The sequence below is a fragment of the Callithrix jacchus genome, chromosome 14 (assembly GCF_049354715.1).
Source record: "Callithrix jacchus isolate 240 chromosome 14, calJac240_pri, whole genome shotgun sequence".
Lineage (NCBI taxonomy): Eukaryota > Metazoa > Chordata > Mammalia > Primates > Cebidae > Callithrix > Callithrix jacchus.
In genome coordinates, this window is record NC_133515.1 from 275,535 (window position 1) to 287,500 (window position 11,966).

Sequence of the window (11,966 nt, forward strand, 5' to 3'; positions counted from 1 at the left end):
CTCAGGCCCAAAGAAAAAAAGAGTTAGGAGGTTCTTTATACCTTAGTTTGAAACAGGAGGGGGGAAACCTAGCTGAAGCAAATTTTTCAGCAGAGTAAGCAAAAAGTTAAAAGATAAAGTAGTACAGGCTGGGCATGGCAGCTCACGCCTATAATCCGAGCACTTAGGGAGGCCGAGATGGGTGGATCACAAGGTGAAGAGATCGAGACCATCCTGGTCTAAACAGCGAAACCACGTCTCAACTCAAAAAGAAAAAAAAAAAGAAAAAGAAAATTAGCTGGGCATGGTGGCACGTGCCTGTAGTCCCAGCTACTCGGGAGGCTGAAGCAGGAGAATTGCTTAAACCCAGGAGGCGGAGGTTGCAGTGAGCCGAGATCGTGCCATTGCCCTCCAGTCTGGGTAGCAGCAGCGACACTCTGTCTCAAATGAGAGAAAAAAGCAAAAAAAAAAAAAAAAAAAAAAAAAAGAGAGAGAGGAGGGATGGGGGGAGAGAGAGAGAGAGAGAGAGAGAGAGAGAGACAGAGAGAGAGACAGAGAGCAGAGAGAGGAGGAGGAAAGGGGTACTCAATGGAGAGAGAATTACACATATCTTATAATGCTTTTGATACCATAATCGGTGGCCCGGGTGCACTTTTAAAACAGAAACAACAGCAGCAGCGGCAGCAAAAGCCAGCCAGCCAGACAGACCGTCACAGAGACAGTATTGTTACTAAAGACAGGTTTTCACTAACACGGGGGTGGGGGGGGAGACAGAGAGAGAGAGAGAGAGACAGAGAGAAAGAGAGAGGAGGGTGGATAACGAGGTCAAAAGATGGAGATCATCCTGGCCAGGCCAACATAGTGGGACCCCGCCTTCACTAACAATACAAACGTATTAGCTGAACAGGAATGTTGTCAGCAGGCTCAGGCTTCATAGCCAAAAAGCTGAAACCACCATCTGGGATGTTTTCCCGAGAGCCAGTGGTTTCACGAGGGGCCGTGTGTAGTTGTGGAAATGGAGAGGAATGTTTGGAGCTCCATATTTGAGACAGAACGGACAGGGCTCGGTCACGGGTCATTTAAGACATGGGGAGATACAGACTGAGAAAACCCTCCCAGCATCCTAGCTGAACAGAGAGGTGCACGATTTATCGAGACACTAAGTCTGGGTCACAACCGAGTCAACGGAGAAAGCAAACCCAGATTTTAGGGTTGGATTTATCTCTCTCTCTCTCTCTCTCTCTCTCTCTCTCTCTCCCCCCCCCCCTTCAGAGGGAGTCTCACTCTGTCCACCAGGCTAGAGTCCAGTGGTGCGATCTCGGCTCACTCACTGCAACCTCCGACTCCTGGGTTCAAGTAAATCTCCTGCCTCAGCCTCCCGAGAACGTGGGATTGCAGGCACGCACCACCACGCCCGGCTAATTTTTGTCCTTTTTTTCCTTCTAAAGACGGGGTTTCACCATGTTGCTCAGGCCGGTCTTGAACTCACGACCCCAGGTGATCTGCCCGCCTTGGCCTCCAAAGTGCTTGGATTACAGGCGTGAGCTACCGCGCCTGGCTAATTTTTGTCTTTCTGTAGAGACGGGGTTTCACCATGTTGGCCAGGATGGTCTCAAACTCCTGACCGCGGGTGATCCGCCCACCTCGGCCTCCCAAAGTGCTGCAGTGACAGGCAGGAGCCACCGTGCCAGGCCTGAATCTTTATCAATGTGTAACATCTTTGAGGTCTCCAAGTCCAGAAATAAACTCGCTACTTCTGCACAGGATTCTGTATCGAGATCAAATCTGAGATTCCTAAAGTAAAGAATTGAGGCCTTGGGAATGGATTGGATTAGATCTACCTGAGCTTATATTAAAATAAAAAAGAGGGAGAGGAAGAGGGAAGGGTGGAAGAAAGTGGGGGAGGGAGGGGGGAGAGAGAGAGAGAGAAGAGGAAGAAGAAGAAGAAGAAGAAGAAGAAGAAGAAGAAGACCTCATGAATTTCTAGAAAATAAGACCTTATGACTTTTGCATCCGTTGGCGACTTTAGGTAGTTTGCTGAACCTGGTTCTGTGGCCTTGCCTCTGTTTACTTTTGCACTCCAGGCCACGATGCACAGTGCCAGACCTGGGAGGAGTTCAGCCACGCTGCCTACCGAGAGAGAAGCTTTACCTCGCTGACCCTGTGAAGGCACGTGTGGTTCTCAAATACAGGCATTCTGATGGAAACTTGTGTGTTAAACACACAAGTAACAGATGATCGAGTTTGTCTGGTGTCTAAAAGAGAGCAAGCTCAAGATGGAAAGAAGACTGAGAAATTCCACAGTCAACTAACTAGTGGCACTGACCGTAGCCAGGGAATCCCTCAGTGTTACCATGGAAACTGAGTGAATGGTTTGAAATGAAGACTTTGTCATGTACTGAGGAAGTAAATATCTTTTGAAGTAGGGAAAGTGTTGGGACAGAAAATACTTTATGTAACTAAGTGGACTCTTCAGAAGCTCAGAGGTCATTTTCTGTAATTTTCTTTTGAATGTTTTCTTTAGAGAGCTAGGAATGCGAATGTTTTCAGTCAGAAAGCCTGTATTTACTTTTGGAAACTGCGCAAGCGATGCATCTGTCTCCGGAACTTTGCAGATTACTTGATGTTAGGTAAAACGCACAATTGTTTCTTTCTGGCAGATTCGTAACAGTAACTTGAAAATGAGATATTAAGAAAAGCCAATGCTTCCTTAAATTTAGTTCATCTTTCTTTCAAAGAACATTCAATGTAACCGTTGTGTTGGATCGAGGTATTTCTTTTGGAGCATAAAATGTATGCTGTCGATGACCAATAGACATAAAAGATGGTAATCGGAACAAACTCCGCACCACAGTGCGCATTGTTACGAATGCCGTGCACCTGAGTATGTCTAGTAGTGTGGCCTCAATTATATCTAACAGGAATTGACTAACCAGTATGCTTTGCCTTCTCTCTCTCTCTCTCTCTCTCTCTCTCTCTCCAGAGAGATACAATAAAAATACCTTTTATTATAGGGGATTGGTAGTATCAGCTCGTTGAACAATGACTTTGAATCTAGTTTTCAGTTATCAGAAGCAGCAGTTACTTGAGTGCGTGAATGCAATGACGGTCACTACACATGTACCACAACCACCATTTTACCGACATTTTCACGACGTCTTTTTCATCTGCAGTTTCTCAGAAGGCCGATAGATGATCCCAACTGTCACATCATTGCATACTTCTGTCCGTCTTCTCTCTTTCTGTAACCAAAGTGTTAGGTGTGACTGTCACAACTGTCATGTTTTCCAGTAAACCGGAAGTATGATATCATTTGACACTTATGTTCGTACCCTAATTTCACCACCTAAACGTCGTGTTCACATGTTGATTCCCCAGGAATGGAATGAAGGTACTACGTTGAAATACATCCTGCAGGCCAAGCGCGGTGGCTCAAGCCGGTAATCCCAGGACTTTGGGAGGCTGAGGCGGGTGGATCATGAGGTCAAGAGATGGAGACCATCCTGGTCAACATGGTGAAACCCCGTCTCTACTAAAAATACAAAACATTAGCTGGGCATGGTGGCGCGTGCCTGTAATCCCAGCTACTCGGGAGGCTGAGGCGGGAGAATTGCCTGAACCCAGGAGGCGGAGGTTGCAGTGAGCCGAGATCGTGCCATTGCACTCCAGCCTGGGGAAGAAGAAGAAAGAAGAAGAAGAAGAAGAAGAAGAAGAAGAAGAAGAAGAAGAAGAAGAAGAAGAAGAGGAGGAGGAGGAGGAGGAGGAAGAAGAGGAGGAGAGGAGGGGGAGGAGGAGGAGGAGAAGAAGAAGAGGAGGAGGAGGAGGAGGAGGAGGAGGAGAAGAAGAAGAAGAAGAAGAAGAGAATAATAAGAAGAAGAAGAACAGGAACAAGAAGAACAAAAACAAGAAAGAAAGAAAGAAAGAAAGACCTTATTGTTGTACCCGAGCGAGTCAAAGAATGCACCAGACTCTGAGATTGAATTATAGTCCTTTATTATGCCAGTGACCGAGAGGTGGCTGATGCCCAAAATTCTCTCGGCCCCTAAGGAAATATTAGGCGGTCTTTTATACCCTAGTTTTAAAAGGGAGGGGGAACTTAGCTGAAGGAAATTTTTCACAAAAGCAGAGTAAGCAAAAAGTTCAAACTTAAGCTAGTACATGAGAAATAAAACAGTGCCAGGTGCGAGGGGTAAAGTTGTCACAAAAGACATACAACTTATATAGGTAACCGGGGCTCTGGGCATTGGGCAGCACCTGCCCGCATTCCCAAGCTCTGCTGGTACTACTGAACTCGGCCTCTTATGAACAAATGCGTTCCCAGCGTCAGCCCGCCCCAGCTACATACTCTGGTGACATAGTGAATGGTGGGAAAATCACTAAAATGTAGAAGGTAAGATGGAGTCTGCCCAGCTCAGGAAGCTAACTGACATAAAGCCTGAACAGCTTTTAGTCTGAGAAAGAGAGAGCTAGTTTTAACTGGCAAAAAGCAGGTTATCACATTATGAAGTACAGTTTACAGGAACCGGCTGTCACTAGACATCGAGAAATCCACAAAAGCGCTAGTCAACAGCAGGAGAAAAACAGCAGCTCACACACGTCCTGGGGAAAAGATACACCGTCCTAGAATTCCGTGCCAAGGCATCACCTCCGGTCATCTTAAGGGAGCAAAGTATCGCTTTTTAGACAGCGTTTCTATTTTGGGCACAAACTACTACGGCCCAGCGTGGCGCCACGATGCCCTTCCCATTTTGCATATATGCTGGCCCGGGGAAGGAGAAAAGAAGACATCAAGAGAAAAGGTGATTGAGAGACCCAGCCAAGATGAAGCTTTCCTAGGGAGGGAGGGAGGGATGGCTGAGGAGTGAAGGGGTGAAAAAGCCCCACCACTACTGTCCAGCCCGCCCACCCGCTTGCCCACGAGGACCAAAGGCTGTGCCATCGCCCCCAGCTGCCTCTGGGGAAGTGGGACCGTGCCCCACCCCCACCCCCACCCCCACCCCCCATCTTCAAAAACAGTGGCCACTGAGTGAGGTGAGATCTGGCCATCACCCATGCAAATGTCAACCGGCAAAGGGTGGGGGGAGGGGAGAGAGGATGGAGGCCCACGCGCCTGGCTCCAGAACGTTTCCACGCAGGGTGGTGAGAGGCGCGGCGTTGGGGGGAACCCACCTCACAAACTCAACGAGTTGGAGTAAAGGGGCGGGTGGGGGGTGCTTAAAAAATAAACCAACTCCTCATAAAGCCCAGGTAGAAGAGTCTATGCGCATGAAAGACACCAACAAACAAAGGAACACAAAGTACCGATAAAGGAACAATAGGGCCCCCACCGGGGCGGAGGTTCCCCAGGCAACGAGGGAGAGAGGGAGGGGCCTCCAGATGGGCGGAAGAGAAACCGGTTGCCCCAGGTTCTGTGAAGTCCTCGGGCTCGCAGAGCTCCCTCCGCGCCACCTCGATTTTCCATTACAGTGGCCGCTAGGTGATGCCCAAAGACCACCGATGCTTGCAGGCGTCAGCACGAAAAAGAAGGGAACGCTGGATCGCTCTGGGTCGGGGTGGAGGTTGGGGGGCGGGGGCGGGGGCGGGGGCGGGGGCGGCTCAGGCACGCCGCGTCACCGGCCTCTCCCCGATCCCTCTCGGATCAGGTCGTTTCTGGGCCCAGGGAGTCCTCTCGGGTGATGCCCACCTGCAACTAGTCGACCGGAGCCCCCAGGGGACACGGCCTAGGCACCCGCCCGTGGGTTCATCTGGAACTTCCATTCCCCTAGAGAGAAGGAAGAGGAGACCAGGGGCGGGGGCGTGTGGACGGAGGCTAGGGGTGGAGATGGGGCCTATCTAAGATGGAAGTCCAGTCCCTAGCGTTTCCGAGTGGACTCCAGACCCACCACCTCAGAGTGTCAATATCCGTTACAGGGAAGCGAAGGTCTGTGAAATCCACACTCACTCCCGGAGTGAGTGGCACGATCTCGGCTCACGGCAACCTCCGCCTCCTGGGTTCCAGCGATTCTCCTGCCCTCAGGCTCCCGAGTAGCTTGGGATGACAGGCACGTACCACCCACCGTGCCGGGTGAATGTTGTATTCTTAGTAGAGACGGGGTTTCTCCACGTTGCCCCGGCGCCGGTCTCGAACTCTCGACCTCTCGCGATCCACCCACCGTCTCCTCACGAGAACATCACTGGGCCGTCCCAGCCCAGTAGCGATACAGTGGCCATGCCTTAGAAATCACTCCCACGCACACACCGCGATAGGTCCTATGTCTAGAAATGTATGCCGCGGTCATGAGCTTTCTTCCTTAGCGCCTCCACGATTGGCTTCGCTAGGTAAGATTTTCCCTAACCGTTTATTTTTGAGTTGAGGAGTTTGTCAGGGAAATAGGAGAAGGATAGACGCCACAAGTGACAGGGAGAAAAGTCTGAAACATGCTCCTTTCATCCAAGTGGGAGCCTGGCCTCGACCTCCCCAAATCCTACACACCGAGTGGGGAAACCCAGCAGGGCCCCTCTGTCCGTCTATATTCCTCTCGGCCTCTGTAAGCACGCGCTCTTTCCTTTTTGTGGAAGAGGCAGGGCCCTCCCCCTCCCCCAGAACCGAAGGTCTCAGGACCTAGAGTCGGAGAAGATACACCCTGTGGAACCCAAGTCATCCCGGGGGGCCTTCGTTCTGCAGGGGACCCAGAAACGAAACGTGTCTGGCCTATTCTCTGATTCATCTGTCTCTGACGAGTTGACGTTTCAGGCGAACCTTCAAAGGGCCAAAGGCAAAGAGCTCTTCCTCTGCCCCTACCCGACCTTTTCGTGAGCAGCGAAGGGTGACAGTCTCCTCAGGCAGGCCCAGGTCACCAGGTATCCCGATCCATTTCTCCCCTCCCTCCCAGTGGGATTCCACCCATCCGTCTTCGGGATGGGGCGACACAAAGTCCAAGTTACTTTACCGAGTCACTAACGGAGAGAGGGGATCGAGGGAGTCAACCTATGTCAGAAATGACATAGGTTCAGAGCCTAAAAAAGGGCCGGCCGCAGTGAAAGGTGGCAGGGTGCGAGTTTCCCCCCCCCCCGGGACAGAGTCTCACCCCTGTCGCCCAGGCTGGAGTGCAACGGCGTGATCTCAGCCCAGGGCAACCTCCGCCCCCCAGGTTCAAGGGATTCTCCTGCCTGCCTGCCTGCCTGCCTGCCTGCCTGCTTGCTTGCCTCAGCCTCCCGGGTTGCTGATATCACAGGCATCCCCCACCACACGCCCGGCTAATCATTTGTACGTTTAGTAGAGACGGGGTTTCATCAGGTTGGCCACGCTGGTCTCGCTCGAACTCCTGACCTCAAGTGATCCTCCCTCCTGGGCCTCCCAAAGTGCTATAGGATGACGGGCGTGAGCCACCGCTCCCCACCCGCGCGCTTGCTCTTCAAGGGTGAAGTGCTGGCGGCTCACGCCCGTCATCCCAGCACTTTGGGAGGCCCAAGAGGGCGGATCACTTGAGGTCAGGAGTTCGAGGCCAGCCTGACCAACATGGCGAAACCCCATCCCTCCTGAAAATAGGAAAAGTAGCCGGGGGGCGTGGTGGTGCGCGCCCGTCATTCCAGCTACCGAAGGACGAAGCAGAAAAGGAGACTCTTCCAGCCAGCCCCACCGCGTCCCCCCACCCCCAGACACAGCCACAGCCAGCCTTCTTGTGGGGCGGCGCCTGCCGAATGGAGTGGAGCCCGAGGCCATGGGAGCCATCACCTCCGACTCCAGAAGGGAAACAGGGCTGTCTGCATTTGAATGGGGCTCTAGAAGGCGGCTCGGCTGCCGCTTCCGAAGCGATGCGCCTCCCTTCGTCTGGCACAGAGCGAGGCTCCGTCTCAAAAAGAAGAATGAGAAAAAAGAAGAAAATATTAGCACGTCAGTTGTGGTCGCGAATCAGTCCCCGGAGGCCAGGCACAGTGTGGCTCGAGCCCATCCATCATCCCAAAACTTTGAGACGCCAGGTCGGGAGGATTGCAACGAAGTGATGAGACCCTGCCTGTAGAAAGGGTCTACAGACAGGGTCTCATCACTTCGTTGCAATTGATCTGTTTGTTTGTTTGTTTTGAGACGGAGCTTCGCTCTCGTTACCCACCAGGCTGGAGGGCAATGGCACGATCTCGGCTCACCGCAACCTCCGCCTCCTGGGTTCAGGCAATTCTCCCGCGTCAACCTCCCGAGTAGCCAGGACTACAGGCACGCAGCACCATGCCCAGCTAATTTCTGTATTTTTAGTAGAGACGGGGTTTCACCCGGTTGACCAGGATGGTCTCGATCTCTCGACCTCGTGATCCACCCACCTCGGCCTCCCAAAGTGCTGGAATTCTAGGCGTGAGCCACAGCGCCCGGCCTAGAAAACATTGAAAAACTGATCTGAGGGGCCGGGCCCGGTGGCTCACGCCTGTCATCACAGCACTTTGGGAAGCCGAGGCGGGCGGATCACCTGAGGTCGGGAGTTGCAGACCAACCTGGTGAAACCCCGTCTCAGAAAAATGAATGAATGATCTGATCACAGTGGCATGTGCCTGTGGTCCCAGGTACTCTGGAGGCTGAGGCGGAGGAATCTCTTGAACCAAGGAGTGTCTAGACTGCAGTGAGTGAGCTACGATGGCACCACTGCACTCCAGCCAGGGCGACCGAGTGAGACACTGTCTCTAGATCAATAAAACAATTGGAAGGAGCTCTCTCTGTCTTACTTTCAATGGGTGTCTCTTTAGGCCAGGTGAAAAACAAGAGAGAGAGAGAGAGAGAGAGAGAGAGAGAGAGAGAGAGGAGAGAGGAGAAAGAGAGGAGAGAGGAGAGAGAGAGAGAGAGAAAGAGAGGGAGGGGGGGAGAGAGAGAGAGAGAGAGGAGAGAGGAGAAAGAGAGGAGAAAGGAGAGAGAGAGAGAGAAAGGGGGGGGAGAGAGAGAGAGAGAGAGAGAGAGAGAGAGAGAGAGAAGGTGTTGGGAGGCGTGTCTGCTTGATGACTAAAACTACACAAACCCAAACAAGGGGAACACAATGCGTAGGTGTGTAGGATTTGGTAAATAAATCCCGTTTTCTTTTCTTCTCCGGAGAACACCTGTAATCCTAACAACTCGGGAGGCTGAGGCAGGCAGATCACCCGAGGTCGGGAGTTTGAGAGCAGCCTGACCAACATGGTGCAACCCTGTCTCTCAATAACTAATCTGGGCACAATGGCACGTGTACTCTGGAGGCTGAGGTGGAAGAATGTCGAGCCAAGGAGTGTCCAGACTGCAGTGAGTGAGCTAGGATGACACCACTGCGCTCCAGAATTTAAGCCTCTCTCTGTCTCTCTGTTTCTCTCCCTTCCTCCCTCCCTCCCTCCCTCGTCTCTTTTCTCCGCCCCCCCCTCTCTGTCTCTCTCTCTCTCTCTCTCTCTCTCTCTCTCTCTCTCTCTCTCCCTCTCCCTCCTTTCTTTGTCACAGGATTGCCCAGGTAGGATTAACAGGTAGCTGCCGCCATGCCCAGCAAAACTTCCCTACTATTATTATTTTAAGAGAGAGTGTCTCACTCTGTTACCCAGGCTGGATTGCCGTGGCGTGGATCTCGGCTCACCGCCACGTCGGACTCCCTGGTTCAAGTGACTGGCCTGCCCCAGCCTACCGAGTTACTGATCTAACAAGCGTACGCCACCACACCTGGCACATTTTTATGTTTTTCGTAGAGACGGGGTTTCGCCATGTTGGCCAGCCGGGTCTTGCACTCCTGGCCTCAAGTGATCCACCTGGCTCAGCCCCCGCTACGTGTCGGAATTACAGGCATGGGCCGCCTCATCCGGCTCAGCCAATCTTTTTAATATATCATAGAGACGGTGTTTCCTCAGCCATGGGGTTGTGAGATTGGTTCACTCAATATGTATAGTGCTAAAGGGGTAAATTAGTGTGATTTGTGACACGGATGTGAAAAGAGTGTGTGTGTGTGTGTGTGTTTGTGTGTGTGTGTGTGTGCACGCGCGCACACACACATGCTGTGCTGGCTGGGGGGGAGAGAGAGAGAGAGAGAGAGAGCACGAGAGCGCGTGAGAGACCATCCTGACAGAGAGAGAGAGAGAGAGAGCGCGAGTGAGAGACCATCCTGACCAAGAGGACCTAGAAATGGTGTCTGATTTGCGTCTCTGTCTAGTCGCCCATGTGTCTGTAGGTGACTGATAATTCCACAAATGAGGGCAAGCATCATCTATTGAGCTCTTTCTTTCTCCCTCTCATGTGTGTCATCTCTGCCGTGGAACGAGGGAAAAAAAGATGCTCTGATGGGAAGTTGTCCTGACGTCTGAGGAAGCTAAAGACAGGCTGCTGACTGAACGAAGGGCATCGTATGTGACACTCTGACGCCCGAGCCGCCTAGAAATGCATCTTAGTTTTCATGCCAGTGCTGTCAGTTTATCCTGTAAGTCAGCAAGACTGACTTACCCCCACACCCAGCAAGAACAGCACACACCCGGGTGGTCCAGTGTGGTCCCAACCGGCCCACCCAGGCCATCTGGTGAAACGGGTCGCTGGCGAATTTGAAAGCAGCCGCAATGCGGTTCCCCTGGGGAGGAGGCTCCCGGAGGGCCTTTTGGGCCTCCAGAGAGGATTTAGCACCGAAAACCGCAAATCTAACCCACCCACTGAATCTTGCTGCTCCCTCCCTCCCTCCTTCCCTCCTTCCCTCCCTCCTTCCCTCCCACTGGGTCCAAGGTACAACCTGGGAGGCAGCCAAAGAAATTTCCACCGTGTGCCTTTTGTCTTTCTCTTTATTTTTAAAATAATTTTCATGTTTCAAGAGATGCTCGTTTGAAGAGGAAATTTTCACAGAGTATGAAAATTCGTCCTAAAGAACAGAGTTTCCCAACAAAGCAGAGAGAGAGAGAGAGAGAGAGAGAGAGATATTCCGTCCAAAAACAAAACAAAAAAAAAAAAAACAGGTGCACATGGCCAATGTCAGCACTTTCTGCACTATATAAATCAACTATCAGAGAGCGATCAGGCATGCCACCCTCGATGTGGCTTGTGGCACTGGAAAGAAAAGGTAGGATCGTGAGATGTGTGTGAAAATTGTCTTAGTTTGCAACGCCCGTATTATAGACTGTGTGTCCAGACCGGAAACAAGGACTGGAAAGAAACGCACAAGACAAATATGACCAGGCCCATTCCACGTTCACGCCTGTCATCGCAGCAGTCTCAAAGGCCGACGTGGGAGAACGGCTGGAGCGCAAAGGTTTGTGATCATCTCGATCTGTCATTCGACACCACCTCCACCTGCATAAATGATCATCAGCAGCATCATCGTCATCGAAGTTTCAAAAGAAATATGTGTGTCCAGAGTGCGGTCCACAAAGCGAGACCACATGCCTACTAAGAAGGTGATAGGCAAGACACACGGGAAAGACAAACAGACAGACAGACGGACAGACGGACACGGACGGACGGACGGACACGGACGAACGGACAATAGGTAGGTAGGTAGGCAGGCAGGCAGGCAGGCAGGCAGGCCAGTAGAGATTGAGTCAGGTGCAGTGACTCAGGCCCATAACAGCACCGTGAGAGGCCAAGGCAGGCTGAATTCTGGAGAGCAGGCGTTCTGGACCAGGTGGGCGTCACGGTGGAACCTCAAACCCCATCTCACATACATACATTAAAAACAATGCAATAGTTAACCCCTGTGGTGGCGTGGTCCCAGGTAGTGGGGACGGGAGGGACCTGAGGAGGGATGACGGCTTGGTCCAAACTGCGTGTGTGTGTGTGTGTGTGTGTGTGTGAGAGAGAGAGAGAGAGAGTGAGAGAGAGAGAGAGAGAGAGAGAGAGAGAGAAAGAAAGAAATGCGAGCCAGCATCCAAAGAAAGGAAGAAAGAAAGAAATGTGAGTGTTCCCCGAAATAAATAAATAAATACGAAAGTGCCTGCCTCTAAATATATCCATTGATAAATAAACAAATAGCCGGGCACGGTGTCTCAGGCCTGTCATCCCCCAGTGCTTTGGGAGGCTGAGGCGTGTGGATCGCCTGAGG

At 51.8% G+C, this 11,966-nt stretch overlaps 1 pseudogene; it reads left to right on the forward strand.

The window, feature by feature from the left end:
- The first annotated feature begins 567 nt into the window (after window positions 1-567).
- Window positions 568-2,457, forward strand: LOC144579371 (signal recognition particle 9 kDa protein pseudogene; annotated as a pseudogene).
- The last annotated feature ends 9,509 nt before the right edge of the window (window positions 2,458-11,966 follow it).